Source organism: Enhydra lutris, unplaced genomic scaffold (genome assembly GCF_002288905.1).
Source record: "Enhydra lutris kenyoni isolate GAN:26980312 unplaced genomic scaffold, ASM228890v2 scaffoldscaffold49, whole genome shotgun sequence".
Taxonomy (NCBI): Eukaryota; Metazoa; Chordata; class Mammalia; order Carnivora; family Mustelidae; genus Enhydra; species Enhydra lutris.
The window spans coordinates 9686869-9710710 of record NW_019154133.1 but is presented as its reverse complement, the minus strand read 5'-3'; the positions used below and the strand labels follow the sequence as shown (position 1 = coordinate 9710710).

The following is a 23842-nucleotide window of genomic DNA, read 5'->3' as shown; positions in this document are numbered from 1 at the left end:
GGCTCAGTGGGTTAAGCCGCTGCCTTCAGCTCAGGTCATGATCTCAGGGTCCTGGGATCGAGCCCCGCATCGGGCTCTCTGCTCGGCAAGGAGCCTGCTTCCTCCTCTCTCTCTGCCTGCCTCTCTGCCTGCTTGTGATCTCTGTCTGTCAAATAAATTTTAAAAAAAATTATTAAAAAAAAAAAAAAAAGAAATCCTTAGAACAAAAAATGAGGACCATCTTAGAACAGTGCCCTAGATCCTAGATTGTTGAGGCAAGAGTGCCAGAAAACTCGAATTACTTCTTGAACTGTCCTGGTTTTGATGTGGGTTACAGATGTCCGGATGACTTAACCCAGCTAAGCCCAGTGAAATCCAATCCTTCACTTACTGAATGGCACCAAAAATAATTTGACAATAAAGTAAGTCTAGAAATAGAATTATTACTTTGTTTTCACAAATTCTCCATTTGCATTATTATTCCCAGTGTTCCTTCTACCAAGCCTGATTTCAGTCATCACCTAAAACTGATAGTTCTGTCTACAACTGGGGAGACAATAATAGCCTAGTGGTTAAGCCAAGGGAACCAGAATTAGATAAGCAAGCCTGGTTATCCACTTGCTAACTTCAGGATGGGCATGTTACTCATTCAGTGCGTCTGTTTATCCTTTTGTTCAAGAGATTACATATGATGATACCTATTTAACTGTGATTGTATATAAAGCCCTTTAAACTGGGCCTGGCATATGGTACTATAGTAGCTACTGCTACATTTTCCTGTTAGAACTTTCCTAAACTCCTCCTCTTTACCTCTGTCAGTTCCCACACACTTAACATGTTGATGCTCCCTAAATCTGCACTAGTCCTATTGACTTCTAGCTTCTCAAGCCTAGCATCAACCAGCAGTTCTCCAAACAAGCCTACCACTTTTGTGTCTTCCCATAGGCTCTTACCCTCTCACTGGATGAAGTACTCCATCCCCCCTCACTGGATGAAGAAATCATCCTTCAAATAATTCTAAAATCAGCTCCTTGAGAGGCATTTTCTGACTCCTCTGAGCTGTCTCCTGACTCTCTTCTCTGGCACTGTAGCTATATTGAATTGTATTGAGCCCATCTCTCCTCACCAAACAGTGCATCTTTTCAGGGCAGCCTCTGTGTCCATTTATCTTTGTAGCTCCAGCATCCAACAGCAAGAGGTGGAAGTAAATGCGTTTGGATTAAATGGATGAGTTTATGCTTTTGAAAGACTCTAGAGTGGTCAGAAATTTCATCCCCTCTGATTCAGACATTTAAAGTTAATTGAAAACTTTGCCTCCATTGTAACTTTTTCTATTTTATTTTATTTTATTTTATTAAAGATTTTATTTATTTGAGAGAGAGCACAAGCAAGCAGGAGCAGGGGGAGAGGGAGAGGGAAAAGAGGGTTGCACACTGAGCAGGCAGCCCGATACAGAACTTGATCCCAGAACCCTGGGACCATGACCCAAGCCAAAGGCAGCCGCTTAACTGAGTGAGCCACCCAGGCGCCCCTGTAACTTTTTCTTATATCTGATTTTAAGTCTTCAGTTATCCACTTGCTAAGGAACCATGGGCATGTTACATTTAACCCCAAATAGACTCATTTTTTAAAATTCTGTTGGGGAGGGAAATATTTCCTTTACCCTCCTAGATTCTTTGGACGGTAAACGGATATAAAACAGATTAACAAGAGAAACACTAGCTACATATACCTCTGGGAGCCCATAAGCACAAAAGACCCAAGGACAAGTCAGACAATTGAGGTTTATATGCCATCCTAAGCGAAGAAATGGGATAGAAGCCTGGGGCTTCAAATGGGAGAAGGGTGATTCAGAGGATGATAAGAAGAGCATATGTTTGGTAATTAGATGTTTGTCCTGCCATACAGATAAGTCATTCAGATAAAAGATATCTCCAGTTATAGCTCTCTCTGAGCCAGACCCCATATCTAAATTATTTAGCTGAGAGAGAGATAAAGCCTTTCTTGAGTCACTGGGTCTTGATTTGATTGTCTTCAATCAAAATAATCTACATCCCAAAGTGGCATATTTGGGGGTCACATATTCTGCTCCTCTTCAAGCTATGATAATCAGAGAAATTTGTTGTTAAGCTTGAAACCACTTTCAGTTGCTCAAGATATGTGTGCCTGTGTGTGTGTGTGTATACATATATAGCATCAGTGCATGAAATCACCTGAGTGACACAGAAATCCACACATAAATTATGATCTTCGGAAGATTTTACTTTAAAATAAAATATTTCTGGGGCGCCTGGGTGGCTCAGTGGATTAAGCCTCTGCCTTCAGCTCAGGTCATGATCTGAGTCCTGGGATCGAGCCCCGCATCGGGCTCTCTGCTCAGTGGGGAGCCTGCTTCCCCCTCCCTCTCTCTGCCTGCCTCTCTGCCTACCTGTGATCTCTGTCTGTCGAATAAATAAAATCTTTAAAAAAATAAAATAAAATAAAATAAAACATTTCAATAGGAGTTGAAAGTAATAGATATTTAAAGAAGAGTGGTCTTATAGGCAGCTGATTAAAACAAAGCGATTGATTTATCCATGCATCTTCAGCAGGTACCATGGAATCAAATATTCAAATATAAGAAAAATATACTTTCAAATTCATCTTTGTCAGGTTTGAGCAATTTGAATGGGACAGATTTCAGAATCACAAGCCGTGTTTTCTCTTCCAAATATGTCCTCTCTTTTCATATGTATTTTTTAAAGTTTTTTTGGGGGGGTGCCTGGGTAGTTCAGTCATCAAGTGTCTGCCTTCGGCTCAGTCATGATCCCAAGGTCCTGGGTTCGAGCCCTGCATGGGGCTCCCTGCTCGGCAGGAAGCCTACTTCTCCCTCTCCCACTCCTCCTGCTTGTGTTCCCTCTCTCGCTGTGTCTCTCTGTGTCAAATATATAAATAAAATCTTTTTTAAAAAATAGGTTTTTTTGTTTTGTTTTTAGCAATCTTTATGCCCTACATGGGGCTCAAACTCACAATCTCAAGGTCAAGAGTCACATGCTTTTCCAAATGAGCCACCCAGGAGCCCCCTCTCTTTTCTTGTATTATTACATCCTTCTCTTAACATCTGTTTCCCTGTAAAATTCATCTAGCCCCAGTGCCCACTATATAAATTACTCTCCTTTATATGTTTATTTCGACTTATTTTTATCACTACAGGTTATGTGTTTCTTCCAGTATACCGTCAGCTCCTCGAAGACAAGAACAATGACTTCCTTATCTTTGCTTCTTCAGCATCTAGCAGAAACCACCTACGGTGATCAATAAGTTCTTGTTGAATGAATGGATGGTGAATTTGACAAGCATTTACATAGAACCTACTATATGCCGAGTACTATTTATGGCCCAGGGACACAGAACAATGGAAAAAATCTGCGAAATCTTTCTCCTCCTTACAGAGGAACTTACAGAGGAATGAATGAATAAATGCATGAAATAAACATTTCCAAATCCTTTACCTCTAATAGAATTGCATTCTGGAAAATTCCCAGTGTATTTGTGTGCTCACAAATAAATTGATTGTTTGGAACTCAATAATTTTTCCATAATAATGATGACAAAATAGTTATTAGTAATGAAGGATAGTTGGAAGGAAGGCAGGCAGGGACAAGGGGCCCCACCTGAAGGGGAAACCACCCTTTAAAAGATTTTACACCACCCTGGAAGGAGCCCTCCACCCTTTCCCACATGATAGGTAGAAGACAAAAACCTGATTTGGCAATACGATCATGGAGGATTAATCAGATTTAAAAAGCCCACCAACAAGCCCATAAAAACCCCTAGACTTAGAATCACCAGTAGCAACCCTCTTGGGTCCCCTCCCTCCTCCTTGGGAGCTTTGAATTATGGCTCAATAAACTTTGCTTTGCTGCCCACCACTCTTTGTCTGGTCTACCTCTTCACTCTTTGAAGTGGTGTGACCAAGAACCATGTGCACCAAAGGAAAAGAAATTCTGCAACATTAGGATGTCAGCTGTCTGAACTGTACTAAAAAAATGAGTAAAAATAAATTATGTTGTAAATATAATCATTAAGAGTAAGGAAACAAAATTTTATTTAATGAAGTATGCAGAGGTTCTTTTAAGTCTCATGAAACATTATGTCCAACAACTATTTTTGGAATAAATAGAGAATGAATTATGCTTATATTGACTTTTCTTTTTCCTTCGTATCTATCATCTTCTCTCTAAAAAATCTGTTTTTTTTTTCTTGAATATATCTATACTTTCCACCATGCCAGAAATTTGAGTCACCTATGTTCTGTCAGATATTTTTATTCTAATTTATTTATTAGCTACTTACTGGCATTGTCTCAATTTCAAACTTACTTGCCAAAATACAAAATGAGATAGTTTTGCAATCTGCTTTTTCATTTCAATCTGTGTTTTATAATCTGTAAACTGGGTTCTTTTATTGAATATGTACTGGTACTATGTTTATCTACAGTACAATGCACTCATAGAAATAATTTTTCTGTTCATGGATATTTTCCTTCTATCCTGGGTAGGCTGTCTTTTGAATGGCATGTTCCATTTTCATATTATTATTATAATTAATATTATTATTACTTCTGCTGTGATGATTGACCTAATTTTTTTTTTTAAGATTTTATTTATTCATTTGAAAGAGGCAGAGAAAGCTCAAGCAGGGAGCAGAGGGAGAGGGAGAAGCAGGCACTCCACTGAGCAGGGAGCCCGATGCGGGGCTCGATCCCAAGACCCTGGGATCATGACCCGAGCGGAAGACAGTGGCTTAACCCACTGAGCCACCCAGGTGCCCCCCTAATTTTTTTTTTTTAAGATTTTATATATTTGAGAGGGAGAAAGAGGGAGAGAGCACAATCAGAGGGAGTGGGAGAAGCAGGCTCCCCACTGAGCAGGGAGCCGGATACGGGGCTGGATCCTAGTACCCTGAGATCTTGACCTGGCAAGATGCTTAACCATGACTAAGCTACGCAGGCATCCCTGAACATGATTTTTTTTTTTTTTTTTTTTTTCATTTTGCTCATGCCTAACCTAGGAAGCTCGCTCCAGATCCACTATTAGCTTATCACTGACCAGTAGAATGGGGAATAAAATTCTGTTTTGTTGGGGCGCCTGGGTGGCTCAGTGGGTTAAAGCCTCTGCCTTCGGCTCAGGTCATGATCCTGGGGTCCTGGGATCGAGCCCCGCATCGGGCTCTCTGCTCCGCGGGGAGCCTGCTTCCTCCTCTCTCTCTCTGCATGCCTCTCTGCCTACTTGTGATCTATGTCTGTCAAATAAATAAATAAAATCTTTTAAAAAAAAATCTGTTTTGTTTCATTCATTTCATTTGTTTTTTAGAGATGGGAGAATGTAATACTGTGATATAATACAAAATATTTATTTTTGTATTTGTCCAGGGTTTGTGGCATGATGCTCCTAAAATTCTTGTAATTTCCCTAAGTGATAAGAGTGATAGGAGCATCTTTTGCTATAATATTTGGGTTTTGTTCCCAGATCCTGAAATAGCTGCAGTATTAAAGGTGAAAAGGAGTGTCTTTTGCTTTCATAAAAAGTCCCTCTCAACCACACCTGAGTTTATGTTAATGAGGTGACATTTGGAAAGTGCCTAAGGATAGAGGTTGCTAAGGGAACCAACCACACCTTAGAGGGTTGAGACTTTTGGCCCCACCTTTTGACCTCTAGGGATGGGGTAGAGATCACCACTGGCCAATGATGTAATCATTCCTGCCTACACAATGAAACCTCCATAAAAAACTAACTGAAGAAGAGAGCTTCCAGGTTGCTGACTCGTCAAGGTGCAATACCTGGGGAGGACAAGGAAGCTTTACGCCTTGTCCCCCATTCCTTGTCCTATGCACCTCTTCACTTTGACTGTATCTGAGATGTATGTTTTCATAATAAACTTGTATTCTAGTAAGTAAATGTTTTCCTGTGAGTCACTCTAGCAAATTACCGAGCCTGGGGAAAGGGTATGGGAACCCTCGATTTTTACCCAGTCGGTCAGAAACACTAGTGAAAATCTGGTCTTTCAATTGACATGTGGAGTGGGGGGAGTGACGCAGTCTTGTGGGACTGAGATCTTAACCTGTAGGGTCTACACTAAGACCATGGTATTCAAGTCAGAATTGCTTGGTGTGTTGGTGTGAGTAGTAGAATAAAGAAAAACTATGTTGTCCAGAGAGTCAGAGTCCAGAGAATCAGAGAATTGGTTGGTGGTATGGGAAAACATTCCATAGAATGAATCTATAAATCTGGCTTTATTCCACCATATTTACCCTAACTTTCTGATACTTTTCCTTAAACTACATACAGCTAACAAACGCTTAAACTGTGCCTTCTTTATAATTGTTTAAATTTCTTTGCAATGGAAATAAATTTGTAACATCTCCAAGGCAAGAGGGGTGGGGAGGATGGCAGGTGTTGTTTCTTAAATAAGTTACGACTTCTTCAAATACTTTTCAATTGTGACTATTTTGAAAGGCGTCATCTTAGCAATCACCTCTCCATCTTTCCTTATTGTACCCCACCCCCGACTTTTCAAAAGACTTCATTATTCATAGAACATTCTTTTCCTTCCCATTTGTAAAGGAAGGATAAAAAAACTAAGCATGTTGGTTATTTATACCTTCTCATTCTTTCCTCTCTTTGGTAATTGTCAATGACATTCTGCATTTATAATATACTGTATTGCAATAACCATCCTAAAATCTAGTGGTCTAAAACAACAGCAATTTATTGAGTTCAAGCAGTTTGGGCAAGGCTCACAAGCTGGTCTCTGCTCCATGCAGAATTAGCTAGAGCAACTCATAGGCTGAGCCTGTGTAAGGGTGTGCTTACTCACATCTGTGGTTGATGCTGGCTGTCAGCTGGGACTATCAGCCAGAATACCTACCTATGGCCTCTCTCTAGCTGCTTGGCTTTCTCACAGTGTAGTGGCTGGGTTCTAAGAAACAGGAAGTCAAAGACATCAGTTTGTCTTTTCCCTAAATGTAAGCTCTGTGCCCAACATGGGGCTTGAACTCAACGACCCTGAGATCCAGAGTTGCATACTCTACCAACTGAGCCACACAGGTACCTCAAAGACATCAGATTTTTAAGGGCTGGGCTCACAAGCTGGCACAGATATGCTGTGAATTCTGCCATGTTCTATTGGGCTCAGATTCAAGGGGTAGAAACTTGCCCCCATCTCTCCACAGAAGGCATGTGTCATCAAAGAATTTCAAAGTCAGATTTTAAAACTCCATACGTTCTCTGAAACATACCACCTTGTCTTTTCACTGTGTTGTTTCTATGTTAAAATAAAAGTGACACTGAACATTTCCTTCCATGGATACCTGGGTCCGCATGAATCACGGCAGCTGATTTCACACATCTAATATTTTCCTTGCCCACTGAGGGCAGTTGCACACCTGAGTTATGGAGATCACGAAAACCAGGTTCAAGAGAAAGAGGCCTTCATATTCTTTCCTAGTCTACTCTCCTCCCCAGGTCAAGCGGAGGCTTTGGGCAAGTTAAAGGAGTTAGCAGTTGCAGCAGCAGAAGAGACAAACGGGTAGGTTGGAAGCAGGAGGAAACTTCCAGAACTCATGTGCAATTGGAACATCTCACAATGCCTCATTTCTGGGACATGGCACAGTTGGAAGTGGGCCATGCTGCCAGTGAGGAAGTGAGAAGTGACCTAGGGAGGGACCACAGAAGGCAGCCAGACAAGGCTGCCCCAAGCAAGGGTGGTTCCTTTTTCTCCCGGTCACAGCCCAGCATCACCTGCAGGCTCAAGCCATTTGATCATTTACTCATTCAACATATATACCCGTGATAGGATCTAGAACATATTATCCCAAAACAGAACCCATTGGCATATGGATTATTTTAAACTGAAGAAATTTGAGAAACAGCATGTGCAGGACTGACTTTCTGACCTTCCCCTAAATAGGAAATAAAACCCTCATGTGAGAGGCGTCCTCCCTATACCTAGAGAAAAGGAGCATTCTTGTCACCAAAGATGAAGGGACCCAGAGAGGAATCTGCATGAACAGGCCTCACCAAGTTTTCACCAGTTTTACTACACTTACCTCATAACCTTTGTCCTGTCATCATCCGGCAACTCTTTATCGAACCTAGCATAACAGCACGCAGGCTTAATTGTTTCTTCTGGTCTTCACTTCTTTAGGAAGGATTCTGCACCACATAAAACTTCTATTAAATAAATCTGTATGTTCTTCTCTTATTAATTTGTCTTTTGTTACAGGGGTGCCAGTCGAAAACTTAGAAGGGTAAAGGAAAAATATTTTTTTTCCCAGCTCTGCACCTGCCAGGGACGGTGAACATGCCAGTGTAATAAGAAACACTCTAGTGCTTCTCCGCATCCTTGTCTGCTCCACGAGCCCATATTGCTATTCTGTTACTCTCTCCATACTGCCCACTGCCTTCCAACACACACACACAATTTCTTAAAATCTGATTTCCTACTTTTTTTTTTTAAGATTTTATGTATTTATTTGACAGAGAGAGAGAGACAGAGAGCACAAGCAGGCAGAGCAGCAGGCAGAGGGAGAGGGAGAAGCCAACTCCCAGCTGAGCAGGGAACCCCACTTGGGCCTGGATCCCAGGACCCTGGGAAGGCAGATGCTTAACCATCTGAGCCACCCAGGTGCCCTGATATACCACTTCTATCCTGCACCTGCCGGCCTGGATGCCTAGGGCTACACCCACCTGGTCTTCCTCTGCCCTTGGGATATCTTCTCCCAAGGGCTGTCCTGGATGTTGGTGGAAGATAAACCACTGCAACCTTAAAGCTTGACTACTGACACTCTCTTCTCCTTTCAACCTCTACCTCAGCTTTAACTTCTAACCCTTACTGAGTTTGAACCAAGCTTAACACTCCTGCTCGGAGCAAGCTGTTCCAACTTTTGCGAACCTATACTCCTAACTCCTGAGTTTGCTTGCAGCTGCACTGTGGAGCATACCCTTGACCTTTCTGAGAGCCACACGCACAGGACCACCACAGGCTAAGCCGTGTGGAAGGTAAAGGAGACAAGATCTCCTTACAGAACCCTGCTTTAACACTCCCATCTTGGGCACATGAGTAGCTCAGTCAACTGAGCTTCCAGCTCTTGATTTTGGCTCAGAGTATGATCTTAGAGTCCTGGGATAGAGCCCCACATGCGCCTCTACGCTCAGTGGGAGTCTGGAGATTCTCTCTCCCTCTCCCCCTGCCTCTTCTCCCCCCAATCCCCCCACTACACTGCCCCCCCCGCCTGCCCCCATGCTTGTTTGCACTCTGAAAGAAAGAAAGAAAGAAAGAAAGAAAGAAAGAAAGAAAGAAACACTGTGACTTTCCTAATCCTAACAATGCCTACATTTCTGCATTGTCTCAACCTACTTATAGCCCTCCAGGCAGGACTTCCCTGATATGGTTAGTACACAGTGCATAAGGCTCCCATTTCAAGGACTCTAGGAAACTTCTCTCCATCCCCTGACCATTTTACCCACTTTTGTGTATAAGTCTTTGGGTTCTCAGTGATAGGTCAAGCAGAGGAACCCTGGCCCTTTTGTCAGTCTTTTTCTTGACTAATAAGCCTCACTATTTCCCCCCAGTGAATGCATGTCCAATTTCTCATTGTAATCTTGCTTTCACACTTTAAAAATTACCCCAAACTGAGGTAAATGGAGCTGACTTGTTTGGGGCTGTTTAATGTTGGGAGAGTAGTAGGGGTCTCATCAGCCTGCTCAACCTTTTAGTAACAGTGCAGTAGTAAGACCTGTGTTTTAAGCCTATTAATATGTTTTATTAATCCATGTTTAAATAAACATCTAATGACTTTCACCTTGTTGGGATGGGTCCTCTGACTGTCCTCTTTTATTATTTTTTTAATGAATTTATTTATTTATTTATTTTAGTAATCGCTACACCCAACATGGGGCTCGAACTCATGATCCTGAGATCAAGAGTCTCATGCTCTTCCCACTGAGCCAGCCAGGCACTCTAATTCTCCTCTTGTGTCTTTTATTCACCCCATCAATGTTTCTTTCCTCGATTCGCCTTATTTCTTTTTTTTTTTTAAGATTTTATTTAGTTATTTATTTGACAGACAGAGATCACAAGTAGGCAGAGAGGCAGGCAGAGAGAGAGAGAGGAGGAAGCAGGCTCCCCGCCGAGCAGAGAGCCCGATGTGGGGCTCGATCCCAGGACCCTGGGATCATGACCTGAGCCGAAGGCAGAGGCTTTAACCCACTGAGCCATCCAGGCGCCCCCAATTCGCCTTATTTCTTAATAACCATCTTAAACTTTTCATTTTCCTAAAACCAGTCTTTGACTCTTCCCTCAGCCTCTCCCAGTCTCTTGTTCATTAACCTAATGTTTTTATAAGCATCCGTAAGACCCATGAGGAGAAGCTAAGACAGCAAAGTCCACAAGGTTTCCAGACTGTTGCTCAGTTGTGTATCACTAATGTGATATGGGATGCCCCAGCAAGAGGAGGTCCCTCAACCACGGCATTTACCAGGATTTGGATAATGGGCAGATTCAGTAGGTGAATATCCTGATTATCACGAAACCAGTCCCCCATGGCCTGTATATGAAAGGCATCAGTGGCTTCATCCGTGGTGTTCCACTTGCATTTATAGAGAGAGCTGGGTAGTCACCCTTCTCAGGCTCAACAGATCTTGCAGTGGCTCTTTTCTAGCCCCCAAGCCTGGCTCTTTCCTCAGGAACAAGTGTTTGGACCATGTAGAGCCATCCATGATTGTTCAATAGTAGCTGCAGGTCCCCTCTGAACCCAAACATGCCCTTCCATCTACAACATCCAAAACCAAAGGCACTCCCTCTAAATTACTCTGAAAATCCATTTTCATCAAGGTTCTTCAAGAAGCTGATGATACCCACCCACAAAATGGCACTCTGCCGTACCGTACTCCTGCTTTCAGTAGTTTCTTGGTTTTTCACCACCCCTTCCCCAATATGGACTGTCTTGCTGGGGGCCAGAGGTCTCAGAGGTACTGTGTGTTGTGCCTGCAGTTTTTCCCTTTGAGGGGGGCATTGAAGTCAGAGGCCTAAGCTCAGATCAAACAGAAATCGGAGCCTGGTCTAGCATCGAAGTTCGATCCAGTACTCTCTTAATTCCATTTTAGTGATTATGGATAACAGTAACCAAGAAACTGTATATTTTACATTTTGTTTATTGGTTTGCATTCTCTTATGGCTCCAATAAACCAACTTCCAAGGAATTGCAGCCATCTCTAAATTCCACTGCTAACTTTCACCTTCAGTAAATGATTGCAGCACAGATGCTGTTCTACCCATCAGGGACCATGTGTCATCCAGCAAACAAAGGTTCCTCATCCCTGAACCTTTCATCCTTTCTCTTTCCAAACTATAAGTTGGCTGGCCCCACATAGTGCCAGGAGGGCACAGAGGCACCAAATTTCTTAATACACTGGCAGGCCTCACTGTCATTTATAGGTGTAGGATCTTTTCCCTCTACCCTCTGGAGATTCCAAGGATCTTAGAAGCTCTAATGTCAGGGAAGACTAGATATTATAACAAGAAAATGCTCCTCTCTGCCCCCCATCACTCAGGAAATTACAAGGATTTTAGGAGCTCTGTGTCAGAAACTGGAGGCAGAGACCAAATATGTATTTCTTACTATGTCACAAGTGTCTACAGGAGAATTTTTTAAGTTACCCCTCTGGGTGGACACAGCTCCATAAACACAAGTGTTATTGATTAGAAATCATCTTTATGCCAAGGAAAAAGGAGTGAGCAGAAGATGCACTGGATTTGCAGCCCCACTAGGCCCTCAGCCGGGGCTTTTGTGTAGGGCAGCCCAAAACAGTGAGCCCATGGTCTCTGGGCTGTGGGGCTAGTCAATATCCTTACACTAGTTGTTGGTTTACTTAATACCCTAAAGTCAGAAATGCTCTAACCCCTCCCATCCACTCCCATGCTAGTGCCACTTTACTACTTACATTCAGTGAGTGTCTGTCTTCTGTCTCCTTATAGACGAAAGGAATGAAAACACTCCTCACTAGATCCTATAAGGTCACAGTTTTCCCAGCACTCCTTTTAGAAGCAGGTTTAATGAATGCTGTCAGAATTGCCCTTGGATTGTCTAAACTCAGAATACAAAGCCAGAACCAGTCTAAAACAGGATTAACAATATCAAGTATGGAAACTTTGACCTATAAATTCCCAAATTCAGACCATGAATAGGGCTGATCCAGAATATCATGAACTGTAATTCCATGGAATCATTTCAATAGACGTTAATAGCTGCTATGAGAGGGAGGGAATCTTTGATTAAATATATCTAAGAAGCTGTGAGTTCAATAAAGTTAAAACTTCTTTACTGCAGGATTTCTCAGAGCCTTTCTTCTAGCAGTATAAATGGTGTCTCCAAGAACGGACAGGACATGCTCTGTTTCAAATTCATATGACCATAGGAATTTTTGGGCAAGGAGTACATCCATGGAGCATATTTTTAAAAACATTAAGGCATAAGGACTTAGATACAGAGAGACTCTGCCTATAGGTGGAACCAAAGGCTCCAATTCCCACCTAGATTGTAAGATTTCTGATATAATAAGAAAGGTCATGTACATTGCTAATTCCCTTCTATATCTTTAATCATTAATTAATCTTTTTTTTCCAACTGATCATTTTTTAAACATTGACTTAATTTTTCTCAAGATTTTATTTTTAAGTAGTCTCTACACCCAATGTGGGGCTCAAACTCGCAACCCTGAAATCAAGAGTCACATGCCCCAATGACTAAGCCAGCCAGGCACCCCTATTTTTTTAATTCTGAGATCTCAAATGTTCTCTTGAAAGGATCATTGATGGCCCAATGTCTAAAAAAATAGTTTTCAGTGCTTTCAAACTGGGCTAGCCAACTAGGGCCTGTGGGGCAAAATGGCCAGCTGCCTGTTTTTGTAAGTAATGTTAAAAAAAATAGTCATGCCCTTTCATTTACATATTGCCAATGCCTGCTTTTATGCATCTGCAGAGTTAAGTAGTGGCAATAGACTATATGGCTCCCCCAGATTAAGAACGTTTCATATCTAGCTCTTTACAGAAAAAGTTTACCTGTCCCTACTTAAAAGAGAAAATGAAAGGTAGTGTTAATTCAGTACTCAAACCATGTGTCTCTTTTTCAAATATTTCAATGAATTTAGCTAACTTAAGTTTGAATTAATACAATTAATTTTACTTTCCCCCTTTAACCATCCCTGTGTTTGTGTGTGAAGGTTTTCCTTTGGTTTTTTTCTCAGAGAGCCCTCTAATGTTCCATAATAAACTTCTTGCCTAAATATAAAAATTGCAATTTTTCAAACTTGTACTTCTGATTAAAAATGGCAGATCGAAGGGTGCCTGGGTGGTACAGTTGGTTATGTATCCAACTCTTGGTTTTGGCTCAGGTCGTGATGTCAGGGTCATGAGATTGAGCCCTGTGTCAGGTTCCATGCTCAGCGTGGAGTCTGCTTGTGATCCTGGCTCCCTCTCCTTCTGCCCCCCCCCACCATGCTCTCTTTCTCTGTAAAATAAATAATCTTTCAAAAATTAAAATAAAATTTAAAAATAAAATAAAAATGGCAGATTGAACACACCCATTTATCTCTTGTCCCACCAAAATCCCATTATAATGAAGTAAAAATTTTAAAAGACATAAGCTCCCAAAGACAAATGGAAGAGACAATAATGAACAAATAACTTTTAAGAAAGTCAAGAATACATAAAGTGGATGGAGAAGCAATAACTAACTTAATGAGCTGACGAAGCTGATCCCAAGTGGCCCAGTGAAAAATGAGCTGATCTAACAAGAAGAGTGGTGGCCCAGCTCAGAAACGAAGGTCTGGAAGTACTTAGAGGACATAAGGCATCAGGCTTGCAACAGAACTGACTGAAAATCTGTATAAGGAACCATTAAATTAGTTTTTCACCCTGCAGCAAACAGCTGAGCAATTCTCTTTTGCTCAGTCCCTCAAAGAGATGGAAGGTTTATTCTCTGGGGAGAGTGACCCAGGGAGGCCCAGGGCTCAGTAATACTAGATGTGGTATAGGTATAGGTAAAGGGCTGACAACATAGGCTTGGGTGGAAGTAAACCATGACTGACGCATGCACCAAACTCTTCCCTCTTTCTGGCTGACTGCTAGTGATCCATCAGAATTCATTCTCTCTTTTTCCATGATAACCAAGTTGTGGTTGGGCAAGTGGGATGTCAGGCAGGCAGCATGGCTCCCAGCCCCACTGCAGTGTGATCCAGAACACTAAGCTCTCACCCAAGGAACATGAAAACACATTCCTTCACCTGAGCTGTTCCTGGCTCTTCCCCTTTCCTGAGAGGGACCGTGGGCTCCTCCGACACTCTGTTTCAACCACAAAGAAAAGGACAATGCCTGAGGGTAGTGATTCTTACACCTTGACATGGATCAAAATCACCTCAGGTTTTAGGAGAACACTAAGTCCCATTCCCAAAGTAGCTGACTCCCTATGTCTGAGGTAGGCCTGAAAATCTGCATTTCTAACAATACTCTAGGTGATGCTGATGCTGTTGGTCCAGGTCCATTGAGAACCATTGCCCTATGATATGTACCCAGACAGAAGAAAACCAAATTCCTAAAATGACTGGGTGGAGATGAGCAGTCCACTTAGCCAACCTTGATAGTTATGTGAAAGAAAACTTTTTCAAGCCACTGCACTTCTAGATCTCTTCAGCAGATAGCTTCCCATTCTAATTAATATCCTAATTAATAGTCTTGCCTAGCTCCTGGAGGTGTGGCAGGAGAGTTGACAACCAGGTTTCTCTTGAGAACCTGGTTGGCTGCAGAGAAGCAATTTTATTTATTATTTATTTATTCATTAAAGATTTTTTTAATTTTTAAAGATTTTATTTATTTTTGCAAGAGAGAAAGAGAGAGAGAGAGAGAGCAAAAATGAGTGGGAGGAGGGGGCAGAGGGAGTAGCAGGCCCCCCACTGACCAGGGAGCCCGATGTGGGACTTGATCCAGGTCCCTGGGATCATGACTTGAGCCAAAGGTAGATGCTTAACTGACTGAGCCACCCAGGTGCCCCCAAATTTTTATTTATTTATTTGAGAAAGACAGAGATAGAGAGAGCATGAATGGGTTGAGAGACAGAGGGAGAGAGAGAAGCGGACTCTGCACTGAGCAAGGACCCCAATGTGGGACTCGATCCCAGGACCCTGGGATTATCACCTGAGCTGGAGGCAAACACTTAACTGACTGAGACACCCAGGTGCCTCAAGAAGCAATTTATATATACTGTTGGAGTTACTGAACAAAAACATCAATAATACCCAGGCTTATTTTCATTTTGCTATAGCAAATCCTCCATGTCAATTAGCCACACCGATGCAGAGACCTAGTCAGCTTTGTGTGCCTCCCAAACACAAGAAGAAGGCATCTAACACAAAAGACAAAAAAAGACCAAAAAAAAAAAAAAAAAAAAAAGAATACCTGGGTAGCTCAGTCAGTTAGGCATTTGCCTTCAGCTCATGTTGTGATCCCAGGCTCCTAGGATCAAGTCCTGTATTGGGCTCTTTGCTCAGCAGGAAGCCTGCTTTTCTCTCTGCCCCTCACCCCGCTCATGTTCTCTCTCTCTCTTTCTATGACAAACAAACAAATAAAGCCTTTAAAAAAATGAAAAGAAAAAGAAACAGGACTAAGATCAGATAGAAACAATGCAAGGAACCGAAGTTTGTTTGCTTATTTTTTGATGTTGTTGTTGTTTTTTAATTATCATTAGTCAGAGTTTAGAGAACATATTGTACCCTTTAAGAAGAACTGGATGCTGCTTCCTTTCCAACCAGAGCCTGGTAGAATGGATTCTGTAAAGGGTGCCCAGAAGAAGGGTCGTCAATGAGGTGGTGACCACAGAAAATATCATCAACATTCACAAGCAGACCCAGGGAGTGGGTTTCCAAAAGCGTTCCCCTCAGCCATTCAGAGAGATCCAGAAATTTGCCATGATGGAGCTGTCAGCTCCAGGTGTGCACATTGACCCTGGACTCCACAAAGCTGTCTGGGCCAAAGAAACAAGGAATCTTCCATACCATATCTGTGTGTGATTGTCCAGAAAATGTAACGAGCATGCAGACTGACCCAACAAGCTGCATACATTGGTAACCTGTGTACCTGTTCCCATGTTCAAAAATCCACAGACAGTGAGTGAGGACGAGCACTAACTGCTGATTGTCAAATAAAAGTAGAAAACTGCAAACACATAAAACAAGAACTGGATGCTATTTGAAAAGTCATAATCTGGGAGCCTGGGTGGCTCAGTGGGTTAAGCCGCTGCTTTCGGCTCAGGTCATGATCTCAGGGTCCTGGGATCGAGTCCCGCATCGGGCTCTCTGCTCAGCAGGGAGCCTGCTTCTCTCTCTCTCTCTCTCTCTCTCTGCCTGCCTCTCTGTCTACTTGTGATCTCTCTCTGTCAAATAAATAAATAAATAAATAAATAAATAAAATCTTTAAAAAAAAAAAAAGTCATAATCTGAAAAAAAGGTTCTTGGAAATTAAAAATGATAACTGAAGTAAACATTAAAATAGAAGAATCAGAAGAATGACACATAAGTAAGGAAAAGAAAAGAATTTTAGAGAATCAGTCAAGGAGGTACAACAATTCTCTACTGAGAGTTCCAAAAACAGAGTATGAAGGGATGTAAAAGAAAATTTCCCCAAGCTGAAGGACATGGATTTCCAAATTGAAAGAGGCCATCATGTACCCCACAAAAAGCAGTGAAAAAAAGACCCATTTAAAGGCACATTATTATGAATTTAGTACTTCAGTGATTAAAATAAAAATCCAAAATCTTCCAGAGCAGAAACATATTACAAATAAAAGAGTAAAGAAAATAAAGAAATAGCGTTGTCTTCTCAAAAAAAAAAAAAAAAGTTGAAATCTATGTTAATGAAGACATACTTTCAAAAAATTCCCAAAAAAAGAAGGTATCAACTTAAAATTCTATACTCAGTGCTGCCTGTGTGTCTCAGTCAGTTAAGCATCTTCCTTTGGCTCGGGTCATGATCTCAGGGTTTGGGATCAAGCCCCACATTGCGCTCCCTGCTCAGTGGAAAGTCTGCTTCTCCCTCTGCCCCTCCCCTCTGCTCACGCTCTCTCTCAATCTCTCTTAAATAAATAGAATCTTAAAAAAAAAAAAAATTCTATACTCCCTGAAACTATTAATCATATATAAAGGTAAAGACATTTTTAAGTCTAAATTTAAGCCTGGTCTCAGAATTTACCTGCTGCTTCTGCTTTCTCTTTCTACTGAGAAAATGAAGGCAAGTGAGAAAGTAAACAAAGAAAAAGACTCTAGATCCAGTAAACAGGGATCCAATATGCATGATACACAAAGGGATTTTCCAAGATGATGGTAAAGGGAAGTCCCTGCATGATAGCTGTGGGTCAGGCCCAGAAAGTAAACAATCGACATCAGAGGAGAATGGAGGGTTTACATAGAATGACTCCTAGAGAAAATGGACTGATGAATTATCTGTGAAAGACTGAATTATCTTACATAAATCTTGTGGTTCTTCCCATGATGTCCCTCCTTCCACGGCCCCTAGAAAGACTATATAGATCCCTGTCCCATTGATGCTGAGCTTGGCCAAGGATCTATTTGGCTCAATACATTGTGAGAGAAAATGAAAATAACTTCAGAGTAGAAACTTAAGAGCCAGTTGGCCACATGTCCTTTGCTGCCTACCACAGACCAACCACGTTTCACAAAGAGCCTGCTCTTCATTACATCATAGCAGAGACAGTATGCAGCCAACCTGTGACAGATTAATATCCTGAGGAAAACAAATAAACAAACAAACAAAATCTTATTTTCTTGAAAGTCACCAGAATTTGGTGGTAATTTGTTACCAGAGCATGACCTAGAATGTGCTGCCTGATAACTTATTTGGTATTTTTCAACCATGTGGAAAACTGCATTGTGAGAGTGTAGGAAGACTTGGTGATAGGTATCCACAAAATTCATTAATTTAACAAATACTTATTGAACTCCTATCATATGTCAGGAATTGTTTCTAGGCACCAGGAATATAATAAGTAAAAATATTTAAGAGGCAATTAGTACAATGATTATAAGAATAGCACAGCAAATGATTAAGAGGCAATGATTATAAGAATAGCACAGCAAAGAAAACCATCAACCAAATGTAAAGACAATGTACTGAATGGAAGAAAATATTTGCAAATCATTTATCTGATAAAGGGTTAATACCCCAAATACATAAAGAACTCATACAACTTAATAGCAAAAAAATAAATAATCCAATTTAAAAATGGGCAGAGGATCTAAATATAACTCCACACACAAATTCAGATCTATTATCTGCCATGTGGTCAATATGAACAATCCTATAGACATTCTCTGCCCAATAAAACCCCAACTTCACTTTCATTATGTTGGGAAACCTGTCGCAAATTCCATATGGTCCTGATGGTGTTGTGAACTCATGGTCACAGGGGCAGCCATGAGACCCAGTTCAACCAAAGTCCCCCCTTTCCCCACCCTCAGTGATGCCTGAGGGGTGCGGCAAACTATAATAATCCACAAAAGACCAAGCACAGTCATCTCTAAGACAGCTATGCAAACAGTAGGAAAGACACACTTCTTTTCTTGGAGTCACTAGGCTGGGAAGGTATAACTGTCGGTGACCTTCTTGCCCACCATCTCAACAGAATCTGCCTATAGAATAAAGCCACACAGAGCTGGGAGAGGAAGACAGAGGCCTGCCTACCCTCTTTGAGCCCTGCCTCCCACTATTCTGCAGTCAGTACCAACCCAGACCCTCCCGTTTCATAAACCAACAAACCCCATTTAGCTACCTTCTTAAAAAAATAATTATTTTTAAGACTTTATTTATTTGACTGAGAGGGACAGTAAGAGAGGGAACACAAGCAGGGGGAATGGGAGAGGGAGAAGTAGGCTTTCTGACCAGCAAGGAGCCCAATGGGGAACTTGATACCAGGACCCTGGGATCATGACCTGAGCCAAAGGCAGATACTTAACCAACTGGGCCACCCAGGTGCCCCAGCTTTTTTTTCTTTTTTAAAAGATTTAATTAATTGAGAGAGAGAGAGAGAGAGAAGATGCACTCAGGCGCACATGCACAAATAGGGGGAGGGGCAGAAGGAGAGAATCTCAAGCAGACTCCCCATGGACCCTGGAGGCCGCCTAGGGGCTCTATCCTATGACTGGGAGACCCAGAGACTACAGCTGAGACCAAGAATCTGATGCCCAACTGAATGAGCCACCCAGGTGCCTCTAGCTAGTTCTTTTTTTTTTTTTTTTTTTTTTAATTTTATTTTTCATAAACATATAATATATTTTTATCCCCAGGGGTACAGGTCTGTGAATCGCCAGGTTTACACACTTCACAGCACTCACCATAGCACATACCCTCCCCAATGTCCATAATCCCACCCCCCCCCGCCCCCCCATTCCACCCCCCCTTGTTTTGTGAGATTAAGAGTCACTTATGGTTTGTCTCCCTCCCAATCCCATCTTGTTTCATTTACTCTTCTCCTACCCCCTTAACCCCCCATGTTGCATCTCCTCTCCCTCATATCAGGGAGATCATATGATAGGTGTCTTTCTCCGATTGACTTATTTCGCTAAGCATGATACCCTCTAGTTCCATCCATGTCGTCGCAAAAGGCAAGATTTCATTTCTTTTGATGGCTGCATAGTATTCCATTGTGTATATATACCACATCTTCTTTATCCATTCGTCTGTTGATGGACATCTAGGTTCTTTCCATAGTTTGGCTATTGTAGACATTGCTGCTATAAACATTCGGGTGCACGTGCCCCTTTGGATCACTACGTTCGTATCTTTAGGGTAAATACCCAGCAGTGCAATTGCTGGGTCATAGGGTAGTTCTATTTTCAACATTTTGAGGAACCTCCATGCTGTTTTCCAGAGTGGTTGCACCAGCTTGCATTCCCACCAACAGTGTAGGAGGGTCCCCCTTTCTCCGCATCCTCGCCAGCATCTGTCATTTCCTGACTTGTTCATTTTAGCCATTCTGACTGGTGTGAGGTGGTATCTCATTGTGGTTTTGATTTGTATTTCCCTGATGCCGAGTGATGTGGAGCACTTTTTCATGTGTCTGTTGGCCATCTGGATGTCTTCTTTGCAGAAATGTCTGTTCATGTCTTCTGCCCATTTCTTGATTGGATTATTCGTTCTTTGGGTGTTGAGTTTGCTAAGTTCTTTATAGATTTTGGACACTAGCCCTTTATCCGATATGTCATTTGCAAATATCTTCTCCCATTCTGTCAGTTGTCTTTTGGTTTTGTTAACTGTTTCCTTTGCTGTGCAAAAGCTTTTGATCTTGATGAAATCCCAATAGTTCATTTTTGCCCTCGCTTCCCTTGCCTTTGGCGATGTTCCTAGGAAGATGTTGCTGCGGCTGAGTCTCTAGCTAGTTCTACTCGCAAACAAAAATAGCCCTAATACAAGGCCCAGGTACAGCTTGAAATGTGAAGAAATGGGAAAGATATTTATAAACACAAAACTATTTTATTTTATTTTATTTTATATTATTTTTTTTTTAACACAAAACTATTTTATTTTATTTTTTTTTATTTTTTTTTTAAAGATTTTATTTATTTATTTGACAGACAGAGATCACAAGTAGGCAGAGAGGCAGGCAGAGAGAGAGGAAGGGAAGCAGGCTCCCTGCTGAGCAGAGAGCCCGATGCGGGACTCGATCCCAGGACCCTGAGATCATGACCTGAGCCGAAGGCAGCGGCTTAACCCACTGAGCCACCCAGGCGCCCATCACACAAAACTATTTTAATCTGAAATTTCATTTTGATGACTGGGAGATCTGTCACTGACCTCAAAACAATTCTCTCAACTGAAATTCCCTATTGATTCTATTTTTTTTTTTTAAGATTTTATTTATTTATTTGACAGACAAGTAGGAAGAGAGGCAGTCAGAGACAGAGGAGGAAGTAGGCTCCCCAGTGAGCAGAGAGCCCGATGCGGGGCTGGATCCCAGCACCCTGAGATCATGACCTGAGCCGAAGGCAGAGGCTTTAACCCACTGAACCACCCAGGCACCCCTCCCTATTTATTCTAAATAGGAATTGTATTTCCTCTTAATTTTTAGTTAGCAGTTTCAATTATTTTCCCTCTTTCTGTAATAAAATAAATTCATATTTGTACATTTTGCTATTGTTCCCTTGCAGTATCCTCTCTGACAAAAATTTATACTCTTGATACTGAGTTACAGATGAAAATTACTTTGTCTTCCATGCTCCTAGGTTGATGTTTCAAAGAGAAACAATGTTGCTGGTAACCTAAGAAATTAGGAAGTGAGTTAAAACAGTCATCCTCAAACCTGGCTATGTGGGAGAATCATCTAGGGGGGCTCTGTTCCCCTAAAGTATGAATTCTGGCTCTATTTCAAATCTTACTGGAGGGAGACTGTTGAAATGATTTAACACTCTGCAATGCTGTGTTGAACAGAGTCATAATTTTTTCTTGAAGAGACAAAGATATAAAACAGAATCTCTTTCCTTTCTGTTACTGCCAGGCACAAATGAGTTCATGAAAGTCTCTTTTTTCTTGGCTATAGAGAACAAACTGGTGGTTACAAGAGGAGGGGCAGATGGGTGAAATAGACGATGGGGATTAAGGCGTATACTTGTCTATGATGAGCTGAGCACTGGGTGATGTATGGAATTGTTGAATCACTATGTTGTATACCTGAAACTAATATAACATGGCATGTTAACTATATGAAATTAAAATGAAATAAAACAACACAAAAATTAAAATTGAAAAAATTAAAAATAAAAGACTCTTCAGCTTTGTGAATAGAGGAAACATTTTGGCTATGTAAAAGTTTGGGCTAAAGAGAAAATTTCAGGGATATCAAAATGAGAATAATGGGAAACTCTGAACTTAGATTCAGAACTTTTGTTAACCATTCATTTAACAAACATTTACTGAATTTTTTATTTAATACCAGGTAATATGCAAAAAATTGGGGGTAAGATGTTAAAAAACAGGGGAGACTGGGTGGCCCAGTCCTTTGAGTATCTGACCCTTGATTTCAGCTCAGGTCATGATCTCAGGGTCATGAGACTGAGCCCTATGTTGGCGTCTGCAATCAGTGTGGAGTCTGCTTGAGATTCTCTCTCCCCCTCTTCCTCTACCCCTCCCCTGGCATATGTGCACACATGTGTGTGTGCCCTCACTCTCAAATATATCTTTTTAAAAAAGGTATTTTATGGGGCTCCTGGGTGGCTCAATGGTTAAGGCCTCTGCCTTCGGCTCAGGTCATGATCTCAGGATCCTGGGATCGAGTCCCGCGTCGGGCTCTCTGCTCAGCGGGGAGCCTGCCTCCTCCTGTCTCTCTCTGCCTGCCTCTCTGACTACCTGTGATCTGTCAAATAAATTAAAAAAAAAAAATCTTTAAAAAAAAATAAAATAAAAAGTATTTTATTTCAACCTCAAAGTCAAGCAGATTTCCATGACTTAAGTAAAATTTCCTTGTTCATGTCCAGTTATATGTCTTGACACTCAATACTTACATACTGCAGAAGGCAATGTTCTCCAAAAATTCTCTTCTGAAAAAGAAACATTCTTATCCAGAAGTTATCACGAAAGAACTTTAATATTACCTCTTGGGGGAAAATATGTTCAAGAAAAATTAGAATGTATTCTTTTAGTCTAAATCCCTAATAGATTGCCTTGAGTCTATTCAGGATTCCTGGTCTGGATATCAGGGTCAATTACCCCCAGCCAAGATGGCCTTCTTACCAGCCTGTCCCTGAATATAAGGAATCCAAGTGCTAAGACAAAAGTTATAACTTACATATAATAGAACTTGTGCTATGTCCCCTGGCAAAAATGCAACCCTTTGGATTCCAGGACCCACATATTCTCCCTATTAGAGACAGAACTCCAACAGAAGTCTCTGATTCAAGTGTACATACATCCTGGAAGACAGCACCCATCTTTGCAGGCAGACCATTGCCTCCAAATTGGTACACGAGCTGTCCCTCCAGTAGGCTCTTGTAATGTACTCTTTTTTTTTTTTTTCTAAGATTTTATTTATTTATTTGACAGAGATCACAAGTAGGCAGAGAGGCAGGCAGAGAGAGAGAGGAAGGGAAGCAGGCTCCCCGCTGAGCAGAGAACCCGATGCAGGGCTCGAACCCAGGACCCTGGGATCACGACCTGAGCTGAAGGCAGAGGCTTTAACCCACTGAACCACCCAGGCGCCCCTCTTGTAATGTACTCTTGGACCAATTATCTCTCAATAGTGCATATGTGATAAGCCAGCTGATCCCATGGTCACGGGCCCACTCCTTCACTTCCTTTGCTGTGAAGTGGATCTCCTGGTCAGATACCACATTATTTGGAATTCATGTCTGTGGATCAAGGATTCTATGAGATGCCAGACAGTGATGCTTGCTGCTTGACTCTGCTGGCAGAAAAGGTAAACCAATACCTGGAATCAGAGTTATTCTGGTGAGAACAAATTGCTTACCCTTTGTATTAGTTTGCTAGGGCTGCCATAAAAAAGTGCCACAAACTAGGTACTTACACAACAGAAATGGTCTCACAGCTCTGGAGACTAGAAGTCTGAAATCAAAGTGGCAGCAGAGTTGGTTCCTTCTGAGGGCAGTGAGGGCAGGACCTGTTCCAGGCCTCTTCCTGTGGCTTACAGATAGCCATCCTTCTGTTCACATGATGTTTTCTCTCTGTCTTCACGCAATCTTCCTCCACTGTGTGTTCTCTCTGCCCAAATTTCCTCTTCTTATAAGGACATCAGTCATATTGAATTAGA

General features: G+C 41.6%; 1 non-coding gene across 1 annotated transcript; it reads right to left on the bottom strand.

The window, feature by feature from the left end:
* Positions 1-9905: 9905 nt before the first annotated feature.
* Positions 9906-9978, bottom strand: TRNAK-CUU. Its single transcript has one exon. It is a non-coding gene; the product is annotated as a tRNA-Lys (tRNA).
* Between the last annotated feature and the right edge of the window lie 13864 nt (positions 9979-23842).